Source organism: Ambystoma mexicanum, chromosome 4q, assembly GCF_040938575.1.
Source record: "Ambystoma mexicanum isolate Mex_15411 chromosome 4q, UKY_AmexF1_1, whole genome shotgun sequence".
NCBI lineage: Eukaryota > Metazoa > Chordata > Amphibia > Caudata > Ambystomatidae > Ambystoma > Ambystoma mexicanum.
The window spans coordinates 528,415,861-528,428,151 of NC_090928.1; the positions used below are offsets into that span (position 1 = coordinate 528,415,861).

At 38.6% G+C, this 12,291-nt stretch overlaps 2 non-coding genes across 2 annotated transcripts; both read right to left on the reverse strand.

Moving 5' to 3' along the window:
* Positions 1 to 650: 650 nt before the first annotated feature.
* TRNAK-CUU (transfer RNA lysine (anticodon CUU)) lies at positions 651 to 723 on the reverse strand. The gene has a single exon. It is a non-coding gene; the product is annotated as a tRNA-Lys (tRNA).
* A 4,918-nt stretch (positions 724 to 5,641) lies between these two features.
* On the reverse strand, positions 5,642 to 5,714 carry TRNAK-CUU (transfer RNA lysine (anticodon CUU)). The gene has a single exon. It is a non-coding gene; the product is annotated as a tRNA-Lys (tRNA).
* Between the last annotated feature and the right edge of the window lie 6,577 nt (positions 5,715 to 12,291).

Here is a 12,291-nt window from a genome sequence, read left to right on the forward strand (position 1 = left end):
CTGAGATTAAGAGTCTCATGCTCTACCGACTGAGCTAGCCAGGCTCCTTTGGATGCCTATAGTTTTCTTCCCTATCCCTGCACTGCCGTTTTCCACAGATAGGATGTATTTTTTTGGTCAAAAAGCATTACAATTTTAGTTGTGTTCGCCCAACGTGGGCTCGAACCCACGACCCTGAGATTAAGAGTATCATGCTCTACCGACTGAGCTAGCCGGGCTCCTTTGGATGCCTATAGTTTTGTTCCCTATCCCTGCACTGCCGTTTTCCACAGATAGGATGCTGTGTAATCATAGGCTCTGGTGGAGTTTGGAAAGAAAATACACATCAGCCAGAGGCAGAAATAGTCTAAGAAAGTATCAAACACAATTACCAGTCAATATCAGAACGCATTGAAGAATATCAGGAAATAGCCGATTAAACCTGTGTGGAAAAAAGTCCTATTTGTGTTTTCTCCACTTTATTTTATAGTAAGATGATACATACTTTTTCTTTTACAGTGAATACATTAAGGTGTGGTATTGCCCCATTACACATCATCCAGACATGCATTCATATATTGCATGTTAACAATGAAAATATTGCAAATATTGTAAAGAGACTTTCAATTTCTATTTTTTTGGTCAAAAAGCACTAAAATTTTAGTTGTTTTCGCCCAACGTGGGGCTCGAACCCACGACCCTGAGATTAAGAGTCTCATGCTCTACCGACTGAGCTAGCCGGGCTTCTTTGGATGCTTATAGTTTTCTTCCCTATCCCTGCACTGCCGTTTTCCACAGATAGGATGTACTCTGGTGGAGTTTGGAAAGAAAATACACATCAGCCAGAGGCAGAAATAGTCTAAGAAAGTATCAAACACAATTACCAGTCAATATCAGAACGCATTGAAGAATATCAGGAAATAGCCGATTAAACCTGTGTGAAAAAAAGTCTTATTTGTGTTTTCTCCACTTTATTTTATAGTAAGATGATGCATACTTTTTCTTTTACAGTGAATACATTAAGGTATGGTATTGCCCCATTACACATCATCCAGACATGCATTCATATATTGCATGTTAACAATGAAAATATTGCAAAGAGACTTTCAATTTATATTTTTTTGGTCAAAAAGCACTACAATTTTAGTTGTTATCGCCCAACGTGGGGCTCAAACCCACGACCCTGAGATTAAGAGTCTCATGCTCTACCGACTGAGCTAGCCGGGCTCCTTTGGATGCCTATAGTTTTCTTCCCTATCCCTGCACTGCCGCTTTCCACAGATAGGATGCTGTGTAATCATAGGCTCTGGTGGAGTTTGGAAAGAAAATACACATCAGCCAGAGGCAGAAATAGTCTAAGAAAGTATCAAACACAATTACCAGTCAATATCAGAACGCATTGAAGAATATCAGGAAATAGCCGATTAAACCTGTGTGGAAAAAAGTCTTATTTGTGTTTTCTCCACTTTATTTTATAGTAAGATGATACATACTTTTTCTTTTACAGTGAATACATTAAGGTGTGGTATTGCCCCATTACACATCATCCAGACATGCATTCATATATTGCATGTTAACAATCAAAATATTGCAAATATTGTAAAGAGACTTTCAATTTCTATTTTTTTGGTCAAAAAGCACTAAAATTTTAGTTGTTTTCGCCCAACGTGGGGCTCAAACCCACGACCCTGAGATTAAGAGTCTCATGCTCTACCGACTGAGCTAGCCAGGCTCCTTTGGATGCCTATAGTTTTCTTCCCTATCCCTGCACTGCCGTTTTCCACAGATAGGATGTATTTTTTTGGTCAAAAAGCACTATAATTTTAGTTGTTTTCACCCAACGTGGGGCTCGAACCCACGACCCTGAGATTAAGAGTCTCATGCTCTACCGACTTAGCTAGCCAGGCTCCTTTGGATGCCTATAGTTTTCTTCCCTATCCCTGCACTGCCGTTTTCCACAGATAGGATGTATTTTTTTGGTCAAAAAGCATTACAATTTTAGTTGTGTTCGCCCAACGTGGGCTCGAACCCACGACCCTGAGATTAAGAGTATCACGCTCTACCGACTGAGCTAGCCGGGCTCCTTTGGATGCCTATAGTTTTCTTCCCTATCCCTGCACTGCCGTTTTCCACAGATAGGATGCTGTGTAATCATAGGCTCTGGTGGAGTTTGGAAAGAAAATACACATCAGCCAGAGGCAGAAATAGTCTAAGAAAGTATCAAACACAATTACCAGTCAATATCAGAACGCATTGAAGAATATCAGGAAATAGCCGATTAAACCTGTGTGGAAAAAAGTCCTATTTGTGTTTTCTCCACTTTATTTTATAGTAAGATGATACATAATTTTTCTTTTACAGTGAATACATTAAGGCGTGGTATTGCCCCATTACACATCATCCAGACATGCATTCATATATTGCATGTTAACAATGATAATATTGCAAATATTGTAAAGAGACTTTCAATTTCTATTTTTTTGGTCAAAAAGCACTAAAATTTTAGTTGTTTTCGCCCAACGTGGGGCTCAAACCCACGACCCTGAGATTAAGAGTCTCATGCTCTACCGACTGAGCTAGCCAGGCTCCTTTGGATGCCTATAGTTTTCTTCCCTATCCCTGCACTGCCGTTTTCCACAGATAGGATGTATTTTTTTGGTCAAAAAGCACTATAATTTTAGTTGTTTTCACCCAACGTGGGGCTCAAACCCACGACCCTGAGGTTAAGAGTCTCATGCTCTACCGACTGAGCTAGCCAGGCTCCTTTGGATGCCTATAGTTTTCTTCCCTATCCCTGCACTGCCGCTTTCCACAGATAGGATGCTGTGTAATCATAGGCTCTGGTGGAGTTTGGAAAGAAAATACACATCAGCCAGAGGCAGAAATAGTCTAAGAAAGTATCAAACACAATTACCAGTCAATATCAGAACGCATTGAAGAATATCAGGAAATAGCCGATTAAACCTGTGTGGAAAAAAGTCCTATTTGTGTTTTCTCCACTTTATTTTATAGTAAGATGATACATACTTTTTCTTTTACAGTGAATACATTAAGGTGTGGTATTGCCCCATTACACATCATCCAGACATGCATTCATATATTGCATGTTAACAATCAAAATATTGCAAATATTGTAAAGAGACTTTCAATTTCTATTTTTTTGGTCAAAAAGCACTAAAATTTTAGTTGTTTTCGCCCAACGTGGGGCTCAAACCCACGACCCTGAGATTAAGAGTCTCATGCTCTACCGACTGAGCTAGCCAGGCTCCTTTGGATGCCTATAGTTTTCTTCCCTATCCCTGCACTGCCGTTTTCCACAGATAGGATGTATTTTTTTGGTCAAAAAGCACTATAATTTTAGTTGCTTTCACCCAACGTGGGGCTCGAACCCACGACCCTGAGATTAAGAGTCTCGTGCTCTACCGACTGAGCTAGCCAGGCTCCTTTGGATACCTATAGTTTTCTTCCCTATCCCTGGACTGCCGTTTTCCACAGATAGGATGTATTTTTTTGGTCAAAAAGCATTACAATTTTAGTTGTGTTCGCCCAACGTGGGCTCGAACCCACGACCCTGAGATTAAGAGTATCATGCTCTACCGACTGAGCTAGCCGGGCTCCTTTGGATGCCTATAGTTTTCTTCCCTATCCCTGCACTGCCGTTTTCCACAGATAGGATGCTGTGTAATCATAGGCTCTGGTGGAGTTTGGAAAGAAAATACACATCAGCCAGAGGCAGAAATAGTCTAAGAAAGTATCAAACACAATTACCAGTCAATATCAGAACGCATTGAAGAATATCAGGAAATAGCCGATTAAACCTGTGTGGAAAAAAGTCCTATTTGTGTTTTCTCCACTTTATTTTATAGTAAGATGATACATCATTTTTCTTTTACAGTGAATACATTAAGGTGTGGTATTGCCCCATTACACATCATCCAGACATGCATTCATATATTGCATGTTAACAATGATAATATTGCAAATATTGTAAAGAGACTTTCAATTTCTATTTTTTTGGTCAAAAAGCACTAAAATTTTAGTTGTTTTCGCCCAACGTGAGGCTCGAACCCACAACCCTGAGATTAAGAGTCTCATGCTCTACCGACTGAGCTAGCCGGGCTTCTTTGGATGCTTATAGTTTTCTTCCCTATCCCTGCACTGCCGTTTTCCACAGATAGGATGTACTCTGGTGGAGTTTGGAAAGAAAATACACATCAGCCAGAGGCAGAAATAGTCTAAGAAAGTATCAAACACAATTACCAGTCAATATCAGAACGCATTGAAGAATATCAGGAAATAGCTGATTAAACCTGTGTGGAAAAAAGTCTTATTTATATTTTCTCCACTTTATTTTATAGTAAGATGATGCATACTTTTTCTTTTACAGTGAATACATTAAGGTATGGTATTGCCCCATTACACATCATCCAGACATGCATTCATATATTGCATGTTAACAATGAAAATATTGCAAAGAGACTTTCAATTTCTATTTTTTTGGTCAAAAAGCACTACAATTTTAGTTGTTTTCGCCCAACGTGGGGCTCAAACCCACAACCCTGAGATTAAGAGTCTCATGCTCTACCGACTGAGCTAGCCGGGCTCCTTTGGATGCCTATAGTTTTCTTCCCTATCCCTGCACTGCCGCTTTCCACAGATAGGATGCTGTGTAATCATAGGCTCTGGTGGAGTTTGGAAAGAAAATACACATCAGCCAGAGGCAGAAATAGTCTAAGAAAGTATCAAACACAATTACCAGTCAATATCAGAACGCATTGAAGAATATCAGGAAATAGCCGATTAAACCTGTGTGGAAAAAAGTCCTATTTGTGTTTTCTCCACTTTATTTTATAGTAAGATGATACATACTTTTTCTTTTACAGTGAATACATTAAGGTGTGGTATTGCCCCATTACACATCATCCAGACATGCATTCATATATTGCATGTTAACAATGAAAATATTGCAAACATTGTAAAGAGACTTTCAATTTCTATTTTTTTGGTCAAAAAGCACTAAAATTTTAGTTATTTTCACCCAACGTGGGGCTCGAACCCACGACCCTGAGATTAAGAGTCTCACGCTCTACCGACTGAGCTAGCCGGGCTTCTTTGGATGCTTATAGTTTTCTTCCCTATCCCTGCACTGCCGTTTTCCACAGATAGGATGTACTCTGGTGGAGTTTGGAAAGAAAATACACATCAGCCAGAGGCAGAAATAGTCTAAGAAAGTATCAAACACAATTACCAGTCAATATCAGAACGCTTTGAAGAATATCAGGAAATAGCCGATTAAACCTGTGTGGAAAAAAGTCTTATTTGGAAAGAAAATACACATCAGCCAGAGGCAGAAATAGTCTAAGAAAGTATCAAACACAATTACCAGTCAATATCAGAACGCATTGAAGAATATCAGGAAATAGCCGATTAAACCTGTGTGGAAAAAAGTCCTATTTGTGTTTTCTCCACTTTATTTTATAGTAAGATGATACATACTTTTTCTTTTACAGTGAATACATTAAGGTGTGGTATTGCCCCATTACACATCATCCAGACATGCATTCATATATTGCATGTTAACAATGAAAATATTGCAAATATTGTAAAGAGACTTTCAATTTCTATTTTTTTGGTCAAAAAGCACTAAAATTTTAGTTGTTTTCGCCCAACGTGGGGCTCGAACCCACGACCCTGAGATTAAGAGTCTCATGCTCTACCGACTGAGCTAGCCGGGCTTCTTTGGATGCTTATAGTTTTCTTCCCTATCCCTGCACTGCCGTTTTCCACAGATAGGATGTACTCTGGTGGAGTTTGGAAAGAAAATACACATCAGCCAGAGGCAGAAATAGTCTAAGAAAGTATCAAACACAATTACCAGTCAATATCAGAACGCATTGAAGAATATCAGGAAATAGCCGATTAAACCTGTGTGGAAAAAAGTCTTATTTGTGTTTTCTCCACTTTATTTTATAGTAAGATGATGCATACTTTTTCTTTTACAGTGAATACATTAAGGTATGGTATTGCCCCATTACACATCATCCAGACATGCATTCATATATTGCATGTTAACAATGAAAATATTGCAAAGAGACTTTCAATTTCTATTTTTTTGGTCAAAAAGCACAACAATTTTAGTTGTTTTCGCCCAACGTGGGGCTCAAACCCACGACCCTGAGATTAAGAGTCTCATGCTCTATCGACTGAGCTAGCCGGGCTCCTTTGGATGCCTATAGTTTTCTTCCCTATCCCTGCACTGCCGCTTTCCACAGATAGGATGCTGTGTAATCATAGGCTCTGGTGGAGTTTGGAAAGAAAATACACATCAGCCAGAGGCAGAAATAGTCTAAGAAAGTATCAAACACAATTACCAGTCAATATCAGAACGCATTGAAGAATATCAGGAAATAGCCGATTAAACCTGTGTGGAAAAAAGTCTTATTTGTGTTTTCTCCACTTTATTTTATAGTAAGATGATACATACTTTTTCTTTTACAGTGAATACATTAAGGTGTGGTCTTGCCCCATTACACATCATCCAGACATGCATTCATATATTGCATGTTAACAATCAAAATATTGCAAATATTGTAAAGAGACTTTCAATTTCTATTTTATTGGTCAAAAAGCACTAAAATTTTAGTTGTTTTCGCCCAACGTGGGGCTCAAACCCACGACCCTGAGATTAAGAGTCTCATGCTCTACTGACTGAGCTAGCCAGGCTCCTTTGGATGCCTATAGTTTTCTTCCCTATCCCTGCACTGCCGTTTTCCACAGATAGGATGTACTCTGGTGGAGTTTGGAAAGAAAATACACATCAGCCAGAGGCAGAAATAGTCTAAGAAAGTATCAAACACAATTACCAGTCAATATCAGATCGCTTTGAAGAATATCAGGAAATAGCCAATTAAACCTGTGTGGAAAAAAGTCTTATTTGTGTTTTCTCCAATTTATTTTATAGTAAGATGATGCATATTTTTTCTTTTACAGTGAATACATTAAGGTATGGTATTGCCCCATTACACATCATCCAGACATGCATTCATATATTGCATGTTAACAATGAAAATATTGCAAAGAGACTTTCAATATCTATTTTTTTGGTCAAAAAGCACTACAATTTTAGTTGTTTTCGCCCAACGTGGGGCTCAAACCCACGACCCTGAGATTAAGAGTCTCATGCTCTACCGACTGAGCTAGCCGGGCTCCTATGGATGCCTATAGTTTTCTTCCCTATCCCTGCACTGCCGTTTTCCACAGATAGGATGCTGTGTAATCATAGGCTCTGGTGGAGTTTGGAAAGAAAATACACATCAGCCAGAGGCAGAAATAGTCTAAGAAAGTATCAAACACAATTACCAGTCAATATCAGAACGCATTGAAGAATATCAGGAAATAGCCGATTAAACCTGTGTGGAAAAAAGTCCTATTTGTGTTTTCTCCACTTTATTTTATAGTAAGATGATACATACTTTTTCTTTTACAGTGAATACATTAAGGTGTGGTATTGCCCCATTACACATCATCCAGACATGCATTCATATATTTCATGTTAACAATAAAAATATTGCAAATATTGTAAAGAGACTTTCAATTTCTATTTTTTTGGTCAAAAAGCATTAAAATTATAGTTGTTTCTCCCAACGTGGGGCTCGCACCCACGACCCTGAGATTAAGAGTCTCATGCTCTACCGACTGAGCTAGCCAGGCTCCTTGGGATGCCTATAGTTTTCTTCCCTATCCCTGCACTGCCGCTTTCCACAGATAGGATGCTGTGTAATCATAGGCTCTGGTGGAGTTTGGAAAGAAAATACACATCAGCCAGAGGCAGAAATAGTCTAAGAAAGTATCAAACACAATTACCAGTCAATATCAGAACGCATTGAAGAATATCAGGAAATAGCAGATTAAACCTGTGTGGAAAAAAGTCCTATTTGTGTTTTCTCCACTTTATTTTATAGTAAGATGATACATAATTTTTCTTTTACAGTGAATACATTAAGGTGTGGTAGTGCCCCATTACACATCATCCAGACATGCATTCATATATTGCATGTTAACAATGATAATATTGCAAATATTGTAAAGAGACTTTCAATTTCTATTTTTTTGGTCAAAAAGCACTAAAATTTTAGTTGTTTTCGCCCAACGTGGGGCTCAAACCCACGACCCTGAGATTAAGAGTCTCATGCTCTACCGACTGAGCTAGCCAGGCTCCTTTGGATGCCTATAGTTTTCTTCCCTATCCCTGCACTGCCGTTTTCCACAGATAGGATGTACTCTGGTGGAGTTTGGAAAGAAAATACACATCAGCCAGAGGCAGAAATAGTCTAAGAAAGTATCAAACACAATTACCAGTCAATATCAGAACGCATTGAAGAATATCAGGAAATAGCCGATTAAACCTGTGTGGAAAAAAGTCTTATTTGTGTTTTCTCCACTTTATTTTATAGTAAGATGATGCATACTTTTTCTTTTACAGTGAATACATTAAGGTATGGTATTGCCCCATTACACATCATCCAGACATGCATTCATATATTGCATGTTAACAATGAAAATATTGCAAAGAGACTTTCAATTTCTATTTTTTTGGTCAAAAAGCACTACAATTTTAGTTGTTTTCGCCCAACGTGGGGCTCAAACCCACAACCCTGAGATTAAGAGTCTCATGCTCTACCGACTGAGCTAGCCGGGCTCCTTTGGATGCCTATAGTTTTCTTCCCTATCCCTGCACTGCCGCTTTCCACAGATAGGATGCTGTGTAATCATAGGCTCTGGTGGAGTTTGGAAAGAAAATACACATCAGCCAGAGGCAGAAATAGTCTAAGAAAGTATCAAACACAATTACCAGTCAATATCAGAACGCATTGAAGAATATCAGGAAATAGCCGATTAAACCTGTGTGGAAAAAAGTCCTATTTGTGTTTTCTCCACTTTATTTTATAGTAAGATGATACATACTTTTTCTTTTACAGTGAATACATTAAGGTGTGGTATTGCCCCATTACACATCATCCAGACATGCATTCATATATTGCATGTTAACAATGAAAATATTGCAAATATTGTAAAGAGACTTTCAATTTCTATTTTTTTGGTCAAAAAGTACTATAATTTTAGTTGTTTTCGCCCAACGTGGGGCTCGAACCCACGACCCTGAGATTAAGAGTCTCACGATCTACCGACTGAGCTAGCCGGGCTTCTTTGGATGCTTATAGTTTTCTTCCCTATCCCTGCACTCCCGTTTTCCACAGATAGGATGTACTCTGGTGGAGTTTGGAAAGAAAATACACATCAGCCAGAGGCAGAAATAGTCTAAGAAAGTATCAAACACAATTACCAGTCAATATCAGAACGCTTTGAAGAATATCAGGAAATAGCCGATTAAACCTGTGTGGAAAAAAGTCTTATTTGTGTTTTCTCCAATTTATTTTATAGTAAGATGATGCATACTTTTTCTTTTACAGTGAATACATTAAGGTATGGTATTGCCCCATTACACATCATCCAGACATGCATTCATATATTGCATGTTAACAATGAAAATATTGCAAAGAGACTTTCAATTTCTATTTTTTTGGTCAAAAAGCAATACAATTTTAGTTGTTTTCGCCCAACGTGGGGCTCAAACCCACGACCCTGAGATTAAGAGTCTCATGCTCGACCGACTGAGCTAGCCGGGCTCCTTTGGATGCCTATAGTTTTCTTCCCTATCCCTGCACTGCCGCTTTCCACAGATAGGATGCTGTGTAATCATAGGCTCTGGTGGAGTTTGGAAAGAAAATACACATCAGCCAGAGGCAGAAATAGTCTAAGAAAGTATCAAACACAATTACCAGTCAATATCAGAACGCATTGAAGAATATCAGGAAATAGCCGATTAAACCTGTGTGGAAAAAAGTCTTAATTGTGTTTTCTCCACTTTATTTTATAGTAAGATGATACATACTTTTTCTTTTACAGTGAATACATTAAGGTGTGGTATTGCCCCATTACACATCATCCAGACATGCATTCATATATTGCATGTTAACAATCAAAATATTGCAAATATTGTAAAGAGACTTTCAATTTCTATTTTTTTGGTCAAAAAGCACTAAAATTTTAGTTGTTTTCGCCCAACATGGGGCTCAAACCCACGAGCCTGAGATTAAGAGTCTCATGCTCTACCGACTGAGCTAGCCAGGCTCCTTTGGATGCCTATAGTTTTCTTCCCTATCCCTGCACTGCCGTTTTCCACAGATAGGATGTATTTTTTTGGTCAAAAAGCATTACAATTTTAGTTGTGTTCGCCCAACGTGGGCTCGAACCCACGACCCTGAGATTAAGAGTATCATGCTCTACCGACTGAGCTAGCCGGGCTTCTTTGGATGCTTATAGTTTTCTTCCCTATCCCTGCACTGCCGTTTTCCACAGATAGGATGTACTCTGGTGGAGTTTGGAAAGAAAATACACATCAGCCAGAGGCAGAAATAGTCTAAGAAAGTATCAAACACAATTACCAGTCAATATCAGAACGCATTGAAGAATATCAGGAAATAGCCGATTAAACCTGTGTGAAAAAAAGCCTTATTTGTGTTTTCTCCACTTTATTTTATAGTAAGATGATGCATACTTTTTCTTTTACAGTGAATACATTAAGGTATGGTATTGCCCCATTACACATCATCCAGACATGCATTCATATATTGCATGTTAACAATGAAAATATTGCAAAGAGACTTTCAATTTCTATTTTTTTGGTCAAAAAGCATTACAATTTTAGTTGTTATCGCCCAACATGGGGCTCAATCCCATGACCCTGAGATTAAGAGTCTCATGCTCTACCGACTGAGCTAGCCGGGCTCCTTTGGATGCCTATAGTTTTCTTCCCTATCCCTGCACTGCCGCTTTCCACAGATAGGATGCTGTGTAATCATAGGCTCTGTTGGAGTTTGGAAAGAAAATACACATCAGCCAGAGGCAGAAATAGTCTAAGAAAGTATCAAACACAATTACCAGTCAATATCAGAACGCATTGAAGAATATCAGGAAATAGCCGATTAAACCTGTGTGAAAAAAAGTCTTATTTGTGTTTTCTCCACTTTATTTTATAGTAAGATGATGCATACTTTTTCTTTTACAGTGAATACATTAAGGTGTGGTATTGCCCCATTACACATCATCCAGACATGCATTCATATATTGCATGTTAACAATGAAAATATTGCAAAAAGACTTTCAATTTCTATTTTTTTGGTCAAAAAGCACTACAATTTTAGTTGTTATCGCCCAACGTGGGGCTCAAACCCATGACCCTGAGATTAAGAGTCTCATGCTCTACCGACTGATCTAGCCAGGCTCCTTTGGATGCCTATAGTTTTCTTCCCTATCCCTGCACTGCCGCTTTCCACAGATAGGATGCTGTGTAATCATAGGCTCTGGTGGAGTTTGGAAAGAAAATACACATCAGCCAGAGGCAGAAATAGTCTAAGAAAGTATCAAACACAATTACCAGTCAATATCAGAACGCATTGAAGAATATCAGGAAATAGCCGATTAAACCTGTGTGGAAAAAAGTCTTATTTGTGTTTTCTCCACTTTATTTTATAGTAAGATGATACATACTTTTTCTTTTACAGTGAATACATTAAGGTGTGGTATTGCCCCATTACACATCATCCAGACATGCATTCATATATTGCATGTTAACAATCAAAATATTGCAAATATTGTAAAGAGACTTTCAATTTCTATTTTTCTGGTCAAAAAGCACTAAAATTTTAGTTGTTTTCGCCCAACATGGGGCTCAAACCCACGAGCCTGAGATTAAGAGTCTCATGCTCTACCGACTGAGCTAGCCAGGCTCCTTTGGATGCCTATAGTTTTCTTCCCTATCCCTGCACTGCCGTTTTCCACAGATAGGATGTATTTTTTTGGTCAAAAAGCATTACAATTTTAGTTGTGTTCGCCCAACGTGGGCTCGAACCCACGACCCTGAGATTAAGAGTATCATGCTCTACCGACTGAGCTAGCCGGGCTCCTTTGGATGCCTATAGTTTTCTTCCCTATCCCTGCACTGCCGTTTTCCACAGATAGGATGCTGTGTAATCATAGGCTCTGGTGGAGTTTGGAAAGAAAATACACATCAGCCAGAGGCAGAAATAGTCTAAGAAAGTATCAAACACAATTACCAGTCAATATCAGAACGCATTGAAGAATATCAGGAAATAGCCGATTAAACCTGTGTGGAAAAAAGTCCTATTTGTGTTTTCTCCACTTTATTTTATAGTAAGATGATACATACTTTTTCTTTTACAGTGAATACAT